Source organism: Grampus griseus, assembly GCF_964374135.1.
Source record: "Grampus griseus genome assembly, chromosome: 1".
NCBI lineage: Eukaryota > Metazoa > Chordata > Mammalia > Artiodactyla > Delphinidae > Grampus > Grampus griseus.
Window position 1 is genome coordinate 67567572 of NC_139017.1, and position 14746 is coordinate 67582317.

The following is a 14746-nucleotide window of genomic DNA, read 5'->3' on the forward strand; positions in this document are numbered from 1 at the left end:
TACAAGCCCCTCAAATGATTCTGATGTGCAGTCAGGAGCCAGAACCACTGCTCTAGACCAGAGATCAGCAAACTATGGCCCCACTTGGTCTTGCTGCCATGACCATTGGCTTACATATTGTCTATGGCTACTTCTGGCTAAAATGGCAGAATAGTTGTAACAGAGACTGTATGTTCTTCGAAGCCTAACATTTTTACTATCTAGTCCTTTATAGAAAAAGTTTGCCCACGCTTGCTCTAGATCTTCAGGTCCCCAGCCCCAGCCTCACTTCTCTCAGACTTTGTCACTGGATTGAGAAAATGAAAGGGCTCTCCCAGGCAGTCGCGTGAAGGAATGGATGCCACTCTTAAATCCTACACTTGTGTCAAACACAGATTACAGGTATGAGGAGTTCCTCCTGTGCCAGCAGAAAGAGGTCCCAGTTTTTAGCAACACTGTTCTCTGATCCCACAGTGGATTTAACAAAATTTAACTGGTAAAAAAAGAAAAGAAAAAGCACATGTTTACTGAGATAAAATGCAACACTATACAGTACGTATATAACTTCCCTCTAGCATAGTTCATGGTTTAAAGCAGCAGTCCCCAACCTTTTTGGCACTAGGGACTGGTTTCGTGGAAGACAGTTTTTCCACGGACCAGGGGCGGGGGTGAGATGATTTTGGGATAATTTACGCACATTACATTTATTGTGCACTTTGTTTCTATCATTGTTACATTGTAATATATAATGAAATAATTCTACAACTCACCATAATGCTGACAGGGGGCGGCGCTCAGGCGGTGATGCGAGTGACGGGGAGCAGCTGTAAATACAGATGATCTTCCCTCACTTTCTCGCCTGCCGTTCACCTCCTGCTGTGTGGCCTGGTTGCTAACAGGCCACGGACCGGTATTGGTCCGTGGCCCGGGGGTTGGGGACCGCTGGTTTAATGCATATGGTTCCAGACCTTCTAAATAAATATATATATTTTTTGCGGTACGTGGGCCTCTCACTGTTGTGGCCTCTCCCGTTGCGGAGCACAGGCTCCGGACGCGCAGGCTCAGCGGCCATGGCTCACGGGCCCAGCCGCTCCGCCGCATGTGGGATCTTCCCGGGCCCGGGCACGAACCCGTGTTCCCTGCATCGGCAGGTGGACTCTCAACCACTGTGCCACCAGGGAAGCCCCCCCTTCTAACTATTTTAATGGCAGAGTTTTGACTTCTTAAATTTGATTTACAAAAGTTTTATTCCTTTTTTTGTGGAAGAAAAGGTTGAATCAGAGATGGACCCAATTTTCTGATTTTTCAAGTTTCTGGAGAAATTCCTTCAGACATTTCCTGTATTCCTTGCCTTTCTCTCACCTTTTCCCCTTCTGCCTTTCGGGGGACTGAACCCAGCCCTCATACATCTTTTATCTCACAGTCTACACTGCACACTGTACAAAATCTTCCATTCGTCTGAGCTCTCCACCTCCTTTCACAGACCTATTTCACTCTCTCCCTGAAATAGTCACAATACTGTTAAAATACCGAGCTTAGATGGACATTGTTGGATCGGAGATGAAGTTGAAATATGTGAAAGAGTGTAGTCTAGGGTCTGGCAAATAATAGGTATCAGTTACTCTTTCCCCAAATACCCAAATTCTTTTGGTTCTCAGACTAGTTGGGAAATTTTTCATGGGATCTAATTTCCTTCTTTGAGTCTTTTTTTTTTTTTTTTACATCTTTATTGGAGTATAATTGCTTTACAATGGTGTGTTAGTTTCTGCTTTTTAACAAAGTGAATCAGTTATACATATGTTCCCATATCTCTTCCCTCTTGCGTCTCCCTCCCTCCCACCCTCCCTATCCCACCCCTCCAGGTGGTCACAAAGCACCGAGCTGATATCCCTGTGCTATGCAGCTGCTTCCCACTAGCTATCTACCTTACGTTTGGTAGTGTATATATGTCCATGCCTCTCTCTCGCTTTGTCACAGCTTCTCCTTCCCCTTCCCCATATCCTCAAGTCCATTCCCTCTTTGGGTCTTAACTTTCTTTTTTCCCTCCTCAAGTTTTGTAATTTGATTTCTTTTTTTATTGAGGCATAATTTACCTACAATAAAATGCACTGGTTTTTTGTTTTTTGGTCACACGGCATGTGGGATATTAGTTCCCCGACCAGGGATTGAACCCATGCCCCTTGTAGTGGAAACATAGAGTCCCAACCACTGCACCGCCAGAGAATTCCCTAAAATGCACTGTTCTTAAGTGTTCTGTTCATTGAGTTTTGACAATCGTATGCTTACAGGTAACAAGCATCTTAAGCAAGATACAGAACACCAAAATCCCCCAAATTTCTCTAGGGCGCTTTTCCAGTCAATTCCATCCCTAATCTCTTTCTAGGCAACCATTTTCTATCTTCTAACTAGAAAACTAGTTTTCTAGCTTCCTTCCTGGCCTGCTAACCTACACTACTTGCTTTCTTCAGTTTAGCTGATGAGGGTTAGAGAGGATCCTGGAAGTAAACTGAGCTGGCCCACTACATGACCACGCCCTCTGGCTTGATCATTGTTAAGAGAACATTCCTCTTTCTCCCTCATTGACTATATGGTTCATAATCTTGATAGGCTGTGCCAAGCCATTACCTTGCCCTTTAACATTCTCTTTCCCTTTCCTCATAGCTAACTATTTCAGCAGGTGAGGCTGCAGAGCTAGAGCTTACCAGCTCTATGTCTTTCCCCTGCCTTCTCTCTTTCCATGCTACCTCAGACTCCTCTATTTCACCATATTTTATCTACCATAGGTTTGTGTTGACTGTGTCATCATATCTAGTACATTATGTTTTTTGTTGTTTATCTCTCTCAGTTGATTGTGAACTCCTCAAAGGAAGAAACTGGCTTTCATTTCCTCACCTCCAGTGCCTGGGATCTGAGTTCTCAGTAGGTGTTTGTTGAGCATAACTGGCCTCCCCACTTTCAGAATCTTCTAATGTCAGTCTTTCTGAAACATCGCTGCCTGCACAATCTTAAAATAACATTTTAATCTTATCAGTCAGAGTTGATAATTTACAATAGGTCCTTGTTGCCTAGTGGCTCAAGCACACGTCCTGGCCTGGCATTTCGAGCAGTCTCTAGTCTGGGTCTGGCAACACCCTGCCTTTTCAAACATCTTTCAGTGCCAGCTCTCATCAGGCTAGTCTCTTTAGTGGCCCCAAAGTAGAGCCTACTCCTTTCTGACCCTGCCTTTACTCAACATTTACCCTGTTTGGGAAGCTGCCAGCCTCTTTTGTGCCACACTCAATTTCACAAAAATTAGAAGAATGTATTTGGCAGGATGCTTGCGGTCTTCATCTAGAGGGCTTGTAAACTGAAGGAAAAGGGAGAAAAATAACCAGATAAGATGGTATAACTGATCCATGAAGGACAGAAGAAACAGGAGGATGGTGGATAAGGCACACACCTCTATGTAGCACTTAACACACTGTATTATAAATTATGTCGTTCTTCCCCTTTGGACTGAACTCTTTAAGGGGAGGGACTGTTTATCTTATTTTCGTATGGCCAACAATGAAACCAGAACCTGGCATAAAGGAGGTACTCAATAGATGTTGAAGTTTTATTGCGGTGTTTAATAATTCCCAGGGGGGAAAATGCAAGGGGAGAAAGTTGGGAATAATACTCACGAATGGTATCATGGCATGTTATTATGTAAAGAGCAAAGGCTATGAATCAGAGTTCTGAGTTCCAGTTCTGACTCAGCACTACTTAGTGGTCGCTGCAAGTTACTTTTTAACTATTCCACTTCTCACTTTCCTTATCTATAAAATGGGGGTTAAAAGACTATCTCTTTGGATGGTTGTGAAAGTTTACTGGGATAACATATGTAAAGTGCCTGTCATTTAAAACTTGTGGATTTAGAGATGTACATATGAGTAAACACAAGATAAATAAAATAGCATAGATATCATTGAAACTTGATGGAAGGGAACTTATGACTGGCAGTGGAAAAGTGGTTTTTTAAAAATATTATTTATGTTAACTTACAAGGGGGTTGTTTTATTTATTAGGCCGCATCAGGTCTTAGTTGCAGCATGTGGGCTCTTTCATGGCGACATGCTGGCTCTTTGTTGCAGTGCACGGGCTTCTCTCTAGTTGTGGTGCACGGGCCCCAGAGAGCGCGGGTTCAGTAGTTGCGGCATGCAGGCTTAGTTGCCCTGTGGCATGTGGGAACTTAGTTCCCCTACCAGGGATCCAACCCGTGTCGCCTGCATTGGAAGGCGGATTCTTAACCACTGGACCACCAGGGAAGTCCCCAAAACTGTTTTGTTTTGTTTTTTTTTTTAAAGAAAATATATTTAATAGAACAGTCAGACAATATAAGTGTTCAGCTTGATGATTTTTTACACACTCATTTAAACACTGCTGTGGTCAGAAAACATACACTGTGATTTGAATCATTTAAACCACGTTGAGACTTGCTTTATAGCCAAGTGTATGGTCAATTTTTGTATATGTTCCATGAACACTTGAAAAGAGGGTATATTCTGTAGTTTTAGGGTGTAGTGTTCTATATATGTCAGTTTGGGCCAGTTTATTAATTATTTTGTTCAAATCTATAGCTCTACTGACTTTTTTTGTCTGCTTATTCTATTAGCTACTTACAGAGGTATGTTTAAATCTTTCATCATGATTTGAATTTGTCTTTTCTGCTTTTCTGGCATTTTTACTTATATATTTGGAGACTATGTTATTATATGTTACAGATTGAGAATTGCTACGCTTCCTCCGGAGTGGATCCTTTTCTCACTATGTCCTTCTTTATTTCTGGCGATGCTTCCTACCTTAAAGTCTATTTTGTTTGCTGTTATTACAACTACACCAGCTTCATTTAGGTTAGTGTTTACATGGTAATAACAGACCATGTCTCCTGGAATTCATATTAACCAAAGAAGAAAACACTAAGCACACTTAGACACAAGAAAAGCAGATTTTTTTAATTAAAAGAAAATATCAGTTAAGCTTATAGCCAGAGACTCTAAGGAGAATATGCGTCAACAGAGTTGAGAGTCTTCAGAACCTAGACTTGATAGTATTTCCCAGTGGGAAGCCCTTCCAGCTCATTTATCCCACTAGTTTTCCCCATCCTAATCATATTCCTCAACCGATCAAGTCCTCCAATTAATTGACCTTACCCAAATTTCACTATTATTTTCCTCATGATTTTATTTTGCTCCTAATCTAGTTGATTCCATGCATGGTTCATCATTATCATCATTCCTTTGCATAACTGGGACTAAACTTATCAAGAAAATTCAAAACCAATATGAAGAAAATGTTAAAACATGACGAAAAGACCTTAAAAGAAGACTTGCACAAAAGAAAAGACTTAAAACGTTCTTGGATAGGAAGACTCAGTTCCATAAATATATGTTTAGTTGAAATGAAGAATAGCCAGAAAAATCTAGAAAAAGAACATCGGTAAGGGGGAGCAAGCCCTACCAGCTATTAAAATATATTAGTTAGCAATTAGATGAGTTCCAAACCCCACACTGTATACCAAGATAAATTTAAAAGATTTAAAGTAAAAATGGAAACTATCAAGAAGAATTATTTTGTTATCTAAAAGTGGGGGAGATATCTCTAACTTTAAGTCAAAATTCAGAAGCCATGAAAGAAAAGACGGAGAAAATACAAAACAAGCAAGCCTCTGTGTGGTAAAGACAAACATCACACAAGTCAAGTCAAAAGACAAACAGCAGGGGACTTCCCTGGTGGTCCAATGGTTAAGGTTCCATGCAGGGGGCACAGGTTCAATCCCTGGTCGGGGAACTAAGATCCCACATGCTGCGGGGCCAAAAACAAAGAAAACAAAGACAAACAGCAAACTAGGGGAAAAATTCAACTCATAGCATACACAAAGGGCTAATTCCTTGAATATAAAGAGCCCTTACAAATGGATAAGAAAAAGACAACTATCCCAATAAGAAAGTGAGCAAAACAAATGAAGGGACAGTTAACAGAATACACATGACTCTTAAACCTACAGGGATGCTCAGCTTACTCATAAGAGATACAAATTAAAACTAAACTGAAGTTTCAATTTGCATTTATCATTTTAGCAAAAATTTAGATGTTTGATAAAACACTTTTAGCAAGACTGTGGGAAAATAGATACGCTAATAGATTATGTAAATATAAATTGGTACAACCTCTATGGAGGGCAATTTGTCAATATCAATAAAAATAATTGTAAGGTCGGATCTTAACAAACGGCACCGTGAAACAGAGGAAAGCTTCAAGTGAGCTTTATTAGGGAGCGCTCCCCGGCGAGGTTCACTGGTCCGAGAGAAAGGGGGCCAGAGAAATCGCACCCGGGTGAGGGTTGGGCAAGATTTTATAGGGGAAGAAGGGAAAGGGGTGTGGTGAAATCTGGGAGGGCGCAGGGTATTCCTTATTAGGTGGTCTTTTCGGGTATCCTGGGGGACCGTTAGTCCCGCCCCTCGAAAGGCGGGAAGGCTGGGCTGGGTTCAAAGTCCCCAGGTCAGTTCCTGGAACTGGGTGGTCCAGAATGTCTCCAGGGCAGTTTCTGGAACTGGGTGGTCCGGAGAATTTCGGTCTGATGCAACCTGTGAATCTGATTGTGTTCCCCTGCCTCGGGCCAGTTGGCCTTACATCCCGACATCTTTGGTGTAATGGGGTTGCGTTCTGATCTCTGGCTACTTCATGCTGAATGGGGGCGTCGAAAGGGGAGTCGGGCGACCAGAGGTCCGAGGCTTAGGGGAGACCAGTGGGGGGTTCTGTAGGAAGCAAGGTGTAAGGGCCGAGGAGCATTTGGTTTGTGGCCACCCGAGAGACTTCCTCCATGCGCCTGCGAAGGAACCTAAGAAAACAGGGAGCAAACGTGAGCAAGATACAGATGAGAACTGAGGGGCCTAAGGTTGGTGTTAGCCAGATATAGAGGGTGGACCGCCACCAGTCGGGAATTGGGGAGGCGAACTGTTGGTGTTTGCGTTGGAGTTCTTCTCTTAAGCGATGGAGGGCTTTTATGTTGTCTTCGACGAGTCCTGTTTCATTGATGTAATACCAGCATTCCTCCTGTAGGAAGAGGCAGGTACCTCTTTTGTCGGCCGTCAGGAGATCCAGGGCTCGTCGATTCTGGAGAGCGACTTGGGCTATGGAGGTGATTTGGCGCTGGAGAGAGGAGATGGGGCCAGCAGAGGCTTCAATGGCTAGCTGGAGTTCATGTTCTAAGTCGCGGGATGTTGAAACACTATGTGTTAGAGCTCCCTCCCCCCGAGGCCTGCAGCGACCAGAGAGGAGGTGAGAGATGCCTGCGACCAGAGGAAGAAAGATAGCTCTTTTTCGTCGGGTAAAGGGCGGCGTGATTAGCGAGGAAAATTCGGCTTGGCTATCCAGTGTGAGTTGTGGGACGAGAGTAACGGGGATACATGGGAAGGGGGAGGAAGAATTGACCTCTTTTGTGAGGGAACCATTGCACCACAAAAACGTGCCGGGTGGTGCTTTAATTGATGTGCTTACCATGAGGGATGAGTTGCAAAGAAACCCAGTATCAGCTAGATTTGGGCGGCTGCCGTAACAGATGGTGAGATTTTTTGAATCAAGGAATATAGGGACTTTTAACGGGGGAAAAGGTGGGTTTTGGGAGGTGTGGGAAGTAGAATTGAAGGGCTGGTCGAGCGGGACAGCAGCCAAGGGTGGTCGGCCAGGCGAGGCACATAGAAAGCAGTCGGAGATGTTACCTATTCCTTTGTGGTTGAGTATCTGTACTGCTTGATGGGACGAGGGTCAACCAAGAAAAAGGATCCTCTTTGTGTTCGGGGTGAGGTAGTTGGTGTCTTAGGGCTTGTTCTGTTTCCTGGATGGCAGTGGCTTGTTCGCTCAACTGTTGGATAACTTTGGGAATCAAACTGATATATGAGCGAAAGACCCTGATAGAGCCCACGGGGTAGGCATCAGTTGCCCATCGGTAGATTTTTCCTTGTACCCCTTTTACCCATCTTGTGTCCCAGGGATCTTTGATGTTGATGAATAATTGACCCTTGCCATTTGTGGTGAGCAGGTGGGATTGTCGGAGCGAGCTCCTGGTATCTAGTTTTGCCACATGGATGTTACATGAGTGATAGGGGAACCCCCCCATAGGTCTCATTCCACCATTGACAGTAGTCTCGGGTCTGATAGTAAGTGAAGCAGACAGCGGGGGTGGACCGGTCTGGAGTGGGAAGGATGGTTTGCCATCAATACCCATGACCGAGATCTGGGAAGGAGAAACTGGCCCGGAATACGTAGGCAGGACCGAATAGGTAGCCCCCGTGTCCACCAGAAATGAGATGGACTTAGCCGCTACCTGTAGCGTTACCCTGGGCTCGGCGAGGGTGATGGGGGTCTTCGAATCCGATGGGGGTCTTCGAGTCCGGGCGCCGTCAGTCATCAGCCAATCCCAGCAGTTCGAGTGGTAATGCCGTTGGGTCGGCCTGCCCCCCGCGTGGAGACGCTGAGGGAGGGCCAGTCGTAGGGCAGTCACTCTTCCAGTGGCCCGTTAGCCCGCAGCTGGGACAGGGCTTAGAAGGAGGTCAGGGACTGGGACATTGGCGAGCCCAGTGGCCTTCTTTTCCGCATTTGAAGCAGGCCTCTGGCGGGGTTGCCTTTTGTGGACCCCGTGGATGCTGTGATCCATGGGAGATGGCCGGCCTTAGGGCGGCTACAAGAGCTTGGGTTTGGAGGGCCACCTTCTGGTGCATCCGAGCCTGTCGGCTGGGTTCTGCCAAATCCTCACGGCCATTATAGACTTTAAAGGCCATCTTTACCAGATCTCAAATAGGGGTTTGAGGGCCGTCTTCTGCCCGTTTTAATTTCTTTCGGATGTCCGGGGCTGATTGGGTGATAAAATGGGTGGCTAGGACCGCTGCCCCTGCCGGGGTGTCGGGGTACAGCCGGGTGTAGAGAGTTAAGGCCTCTGTAAGGCGATTGAGAAAGATAGCTGGATTTTCGTTAGGTTCTTGGGTTATCTCTTTTAGTTTTTCAAATTTGACTGCCTTATGAGCGGCAGCCTGCATGCCAGCCAGGAGGCATTGGATCATGAGGTCGCGTTTACGACGGCCATCTTGGCCATCCTGATAAGTCCAGCCTGGATCGGTGCCGGGTACGGAAGTCGCTTCGACAGGCATGGAGTTCTTGGTAAGGTGAACCTGATCTGCATGGTTTCGGGCAGCAGTTTGAATTCTTTCCTTCTCGTCAGGGGTCAGAGTAGAAGATAGGATCACAAAGATATCGTGCCAGGTTAGATCGTAAGCTTGAGAAAGATAGCGAAATTCTTTGATGTAGAGGGAAGAGTCGGCAGAAAAGGAGCCTAATCGTTTTTCAGTTTGAGAGAGGTCCTGGAGAGAGAAAGCGACATGGACTCTGACCAGTCCTTCCGCTCCTGCTACCTCCCTCAGAGGGCAGAGGAGATTTGAATCTTGGGAGTCGTGAGAGTGTGTATGTGCACTAATTGGCGAAGCAAGGGGCGTGGGAGGAGAAACCGAGGTGGGGGAACGGTTGGAGGGGCCGGAGCGGGTTCGGGAGGAGGAGGGACCGCCTCAGGGTAGGGTGGAGGTTGGAGAGGAGCTCTGGAGGGGGGAGAGGCGAGAGATTCGGTGGGTCGGCTAGTGGAGAGGGGTCATCGTCAAAGGAAATTAAGGGCTTGAATGTAGGAGATGTCTGTTTGGCAAGAAGGATCTGGGAAGTGGAACAATCGACGCAAAGGGAGGGACGGGAGCGCAAATACCAAAAAACCTGAACATAGGGGACCTCGGACCATTTGCCCGTCCTGCTGCAGTAATTATCTAGATCACGGAGGATGTTAAAATCGAAAGTCCTTTCAGGATTGATTGTCTAGAGGATATTGTGGCCAGGCCACAGTGGAAAGAAAATAAGCCGTCGGCAACGGAGATCTTGGGAGAAGCCGAGGGCTGTAAAATTGGCTAGGAGACACCCCAGGGGCGTCTTAGAATCTGGTTTCGATTGTGAGGTTCCCATGACCCCCAGTTTGTCCCTGAGTGAATGGAGAGGGAGAGAGGCGTCCCTGGTCTCAGTCTCCAATTCACGGCAGGTCGGAGGGCGGTCAGGCGATTGGGACGTCTCCACAGTTGCCCGAGGCCCGGAGAGAGGACGGAGGAGTCCCTAACGCGGCCGCGATTAAGGACAGGGAGTCCGGTGGGCAGGGACTCTGAGGGTCGGAGGGAACAAGGGAGGGAGACTTACCCCGTTTTCTGCCGGATCGGGTGGATGAGTAGAGGTTCTCTGGTTGTCTCCTGGGGGAGGGGAGGAGCTGCCCGCGCGGTAACCCGCGGGGCTTGGTACCCCTCCCGGGTTTCGGCACCAAATGTAAGGTCGGATCTTAACAAACGGCACCCCGAAACAGAGGAAAACTTCAAGTGAGCTTTATTAGGGAGCGCTCCCCGGCGAGGTTCACTGGTCCGAGAGAAAGGGGCCAGAGAAGTCGCACCCGGGCGAGGGTTGGGCAAGATTTTATAGGGGAAGAAGGGAAAGGGGTGTGATGAAATCTGGGAGGGCGCAGGGTGTTCCTTATTTGGTGGTCTTTTCGGGTATCCTGGGGGACCGTTAGTCCCGCCCCTCGAAAGGCGGGAAGGCTGGGCTGGGTTCAAAGTCCCCAGGTCAGTTCCTGGAACTGGGTGGTCCAGAATGTCTCCAGGGCAGTTTCTGGAACTGGGTGGTCCGGAGAATTTCGGTCTGATGCAACCTGTGAATCTGATTGTGTTCCCCTGCCTCGGGCCAGTTGGCCTTACAATAATAACCGCGGGCTTCCCTGGTGGCGCAGTGGTTGAGAGTCTGCCTGCTAATGCAGGGGACACGGGTTCGAGCCCTGGTCTGGGAGGATCCCACATGCCGCGGAGCAACTAGGCCCGTGAGCCACAACTACTGAGTCTGCGCGTCTGGAGCCTGTGCTCCGCAACAAGAGAGGCTGTGACAGTGAGAGGCCCGCGCACCGCGATGGAGAGTGGCCCCCCCCTTGCCGCAACTAGAGAAAGCCCTCGCACAGAAACAAAGCCCCGACACAGCAAAAGTAAATAAAAAATAAATTAATAAACTCCTACCCCCAACATCTTCTTAAAAAATAAAATAAAATAAACGCTGATTAATGACAATGACCTGAAAAAACATATTAAAAAAAATAATAATAACCACATATATCCTTGGACCCAGCATTCACACTTCTGGAGGTTTATCGGACAAATAACCTTGCATCCGTGTGAAATGATATATGTATGTGTTTATTCATTACCTTATTTTTTTAATTAATTAATTTATTTTTTGGCCGCAGCACGCAGGGATCTTAGTTCCCGACCAGGGATCGAACCTCTGCCCCCTGCAGTTGAAGCACAGAATCTTAGCCACTGGACCACCAGGGAAGGCCCTCATTACCTTATTTATATTAGCAAAAGACTGGAAGCAATCCAGGTATCTATAAGTTAAAACTGGCTAAATAAACAACATTATAAGCGTACAATAGAATATTATGTAGCTGTAAAAAAGAATGAGGAAACAGTGCACTTGCGAAGGATCTCCAAGACATGTTTCAAGTGAAAAAAAAAATGTAGTGTAAAAAAAAAAGTACGATAATATGAATACGTGTTTATAATTGCTTATATTAGCAGAAAGAAACTCTGGAATGACACAGAGAGAATTAGTAAAATGCCACTCCCTTGAACACCTCGTTAGCATCCCTGCTGCTTTCTCCATCCACTTATTAGGAAAATCCCAACTGTGGTCCCACCCAACTAACCACTTACACTTTTCCTGCAGTCAAACAGCTGGAGTAAAATTCATACCAGCTTGACTGGTCTCTCTTTAAATTTATGTCCAAAATATCTAGTAGGCACTTGATACTGCTCACCAGGCCTAATACACTTCCCTAGTATGTTCAGTTTCTGTCTCTGCTTCTCCCCACTCTTCAATCTCCTAAACTTCCTTTTTTCCTCGGTACTTTTAGCTGATGGCTTTACCTCACGCTCCAGAGAACAGAAGGCAGACCAAATTTTCATCATCCTCCCACCAACAAATGTACCAACTGTACCATATACTTCCCTCTTGTCATGGTGAATGGTTGTCTCTGCTCCCTTTTGACCCTCAACTTGGGCTCTGGATCCCATCTCCTCTCTCCTCAAGAACTTGTTACCGCAACTAACCCCTCTTGTTTCATACAGCATTAATTTTTTCCTTTATACTGGGTCATTGTCATTAGCAAACAATCATTTCCATGTAAACCAAATACCTGCTCTACCTTCATCCAGCACCCTTCCAGCTGCCGCTCCTTTTTTCTACTGCCCTTCTCAGCAAAATCTCTCTTGAAGTGCCTGTAGCCATAGTCTATATTTCTTCGATTTACATTCTCTCCTCAGCCTACTCCATACAGGTTTTATTGCTTACTCCACTATTCCCGACACTTCTTTCAAGGTGACCCATGAACAATTTACAGGGATTAGACATTAGATATATGTCTAATCCCTGTACATATCTAATCTCCTCCCCTGGGAAGGTGAGGGGGCATGTCTTTGGCCTAGGTGCCTCTCTTTGGTGGAGGCAATTCCCAAAGAGACCAACAGCTGGGGAAATTGTTCTTCAGAACAATTGTACAGACAACCCTACATTCCAAAAAGGAAAATAGAGAAAAAAAAAATGTCAGGGTTAAGGGAAGATTGAATAGCATAGTCAGGTGAAGTCAGAATAAAGTCAGGTGAAATGAATGCATGTCAAATTTGGGCTTGGTCTTCCTGGAGAGTAAAGCAGAATGACTAACCAGATTGATTATAAAATGTAAGGTATCCATATGACCAGCATATGACAGAAGCGCACCATCTCTCAACAGGAACCTCTGGAAATATCAATACCTAGAGTGCTATTAGTGTAATATGCCAACTCGGAAAGAGGTCACTTAAGGATTCTGTTTTCAACTCTGTCCTTCTTCAATATTTTTATTAACTTATTGAATTGGGTCATAGATAGCATGTGTATGAAATTTGCATATAACACAGATTCCGGTGCAACTACTAATATACTGGATGACAGAATCAAGATTTATATTTAATAGTCCCTTCCAGAATTTTCTACGTTGCGGACAAACTCACCAGTCTGAAGTTTACAAAATCTGGCTTTCAAAAAAAGACTACAGAAAACAAATGTCAATGATAATGAAATTTTAAAATTTATTATTTATTTAATCAACTTTATGGGAAAAGGAACCTGGTGAATATCAAATTATTTGCATGCCCCAAAATTACTTTCATGCTTTGTAAATATTAATATATACATAAATGTTTTATATGGAAATAACTGGAATACATGTTATTTGTATTTACTTTAATCATTATTACATGTATACTTTTCTGTATATTAATTCATTTTCAAAACAAAAAATATGAAATTGAGTGGGTATAAATGCAAAATGTACTTTGGTTAAAAACAATAGTATAGGGACTTCCGTGGTGGCGCACTGGTTAAGACTCTGTGCTCCCAACGCAGGGGGCCCGGGTTTGCTCCCTGGTCAGGGAACTAGATCCCACATGCATGCTGCAACTAAGAGTTCGCATACCATAACTAGGGACCCTGCCTGCCGCAACCAAGACCTTGTGCAACCAAATAAATAAGTAAATAAATATTAAAACAAAACAAAAAACCCCCCAGTAGTATAGATATAGTATGTGAGAGACCTGATTTAATAGTAGTCCTAGTGAAAATAAAAGGCTTATGGGTTTTGGTTTGCGGCAAATTGACTATAAATAACTTAGTAGTTATAATAATATTAATGTTATTAGTTATCTATAATATTAATAATCATATTTACAAATGCATTAAAAATTGAAGTATAGTTGATTTATAATATTATATTAATTTTAGATATACAGCATAGCGATTCAATATTTTTATAGATTATACTCCATTTAAAGTTATTACAAGATAAAGGCTATATTTCCTGGTGCCGTACAATATATTTTTGTTGCTTGTCTATTTGATACATAATAGTTTGTATCTCTTAATCCCATACCCCTATCTTGTCCTCCTTCCCTCTCCCCACTAGTATCCACTAGTTTGTTTTCTATCTGTGAATCTGTTTCGTTATATACATCTGTTTGTTTTATTTTTCAGATTCCACATATAATGATAACATACAGTATTTGTCTTTCTCTGAGTTATTTCACTAAGCATAATACTCTCCATGTCCATCCAAGTTGTTGCAAATGGCAGAATTTCATTCTTTTTCATGGCTGAGTTGTATTCCATTGTGTGTGTGTGTGTGTGTGTGTGTGTGTGTGTGTGTGTGTGTGTGTATCAATCACATCCTCTTTATCCATTCACCTGCTGGTGGACACTTAGGTTGCTTACATATGTTGGCTATTGTAAATAATGCTGCTATGAATATTGGGATGCATCATGTATATTTTCAAATTAGCATTTTTGTTTTCTTCGGCTATACACCCAGGAGTGGAATTGCTGGATCGTATGATAGTTCTAATTTTAGTTTTTGAGGAACTTTCATACTGGCTGCACCAATTTACATTACCACCAATAGTCTACAAGGGTTCTCTTTTCTTCACATCCTTGCCAACATTTGTTATTTGTAGATGTTTTGATAATAACCATTCTGACAGGTGTGAGGTGATATCTCATTGTGCTTTTGATTTGCATTTCTCTAATAACTAGTGATGTCGGGCATCTTCTCATGGGCCTGTTAGCCATTTGTATGTCTTCATTGGAAAACTGTCTATCTGGG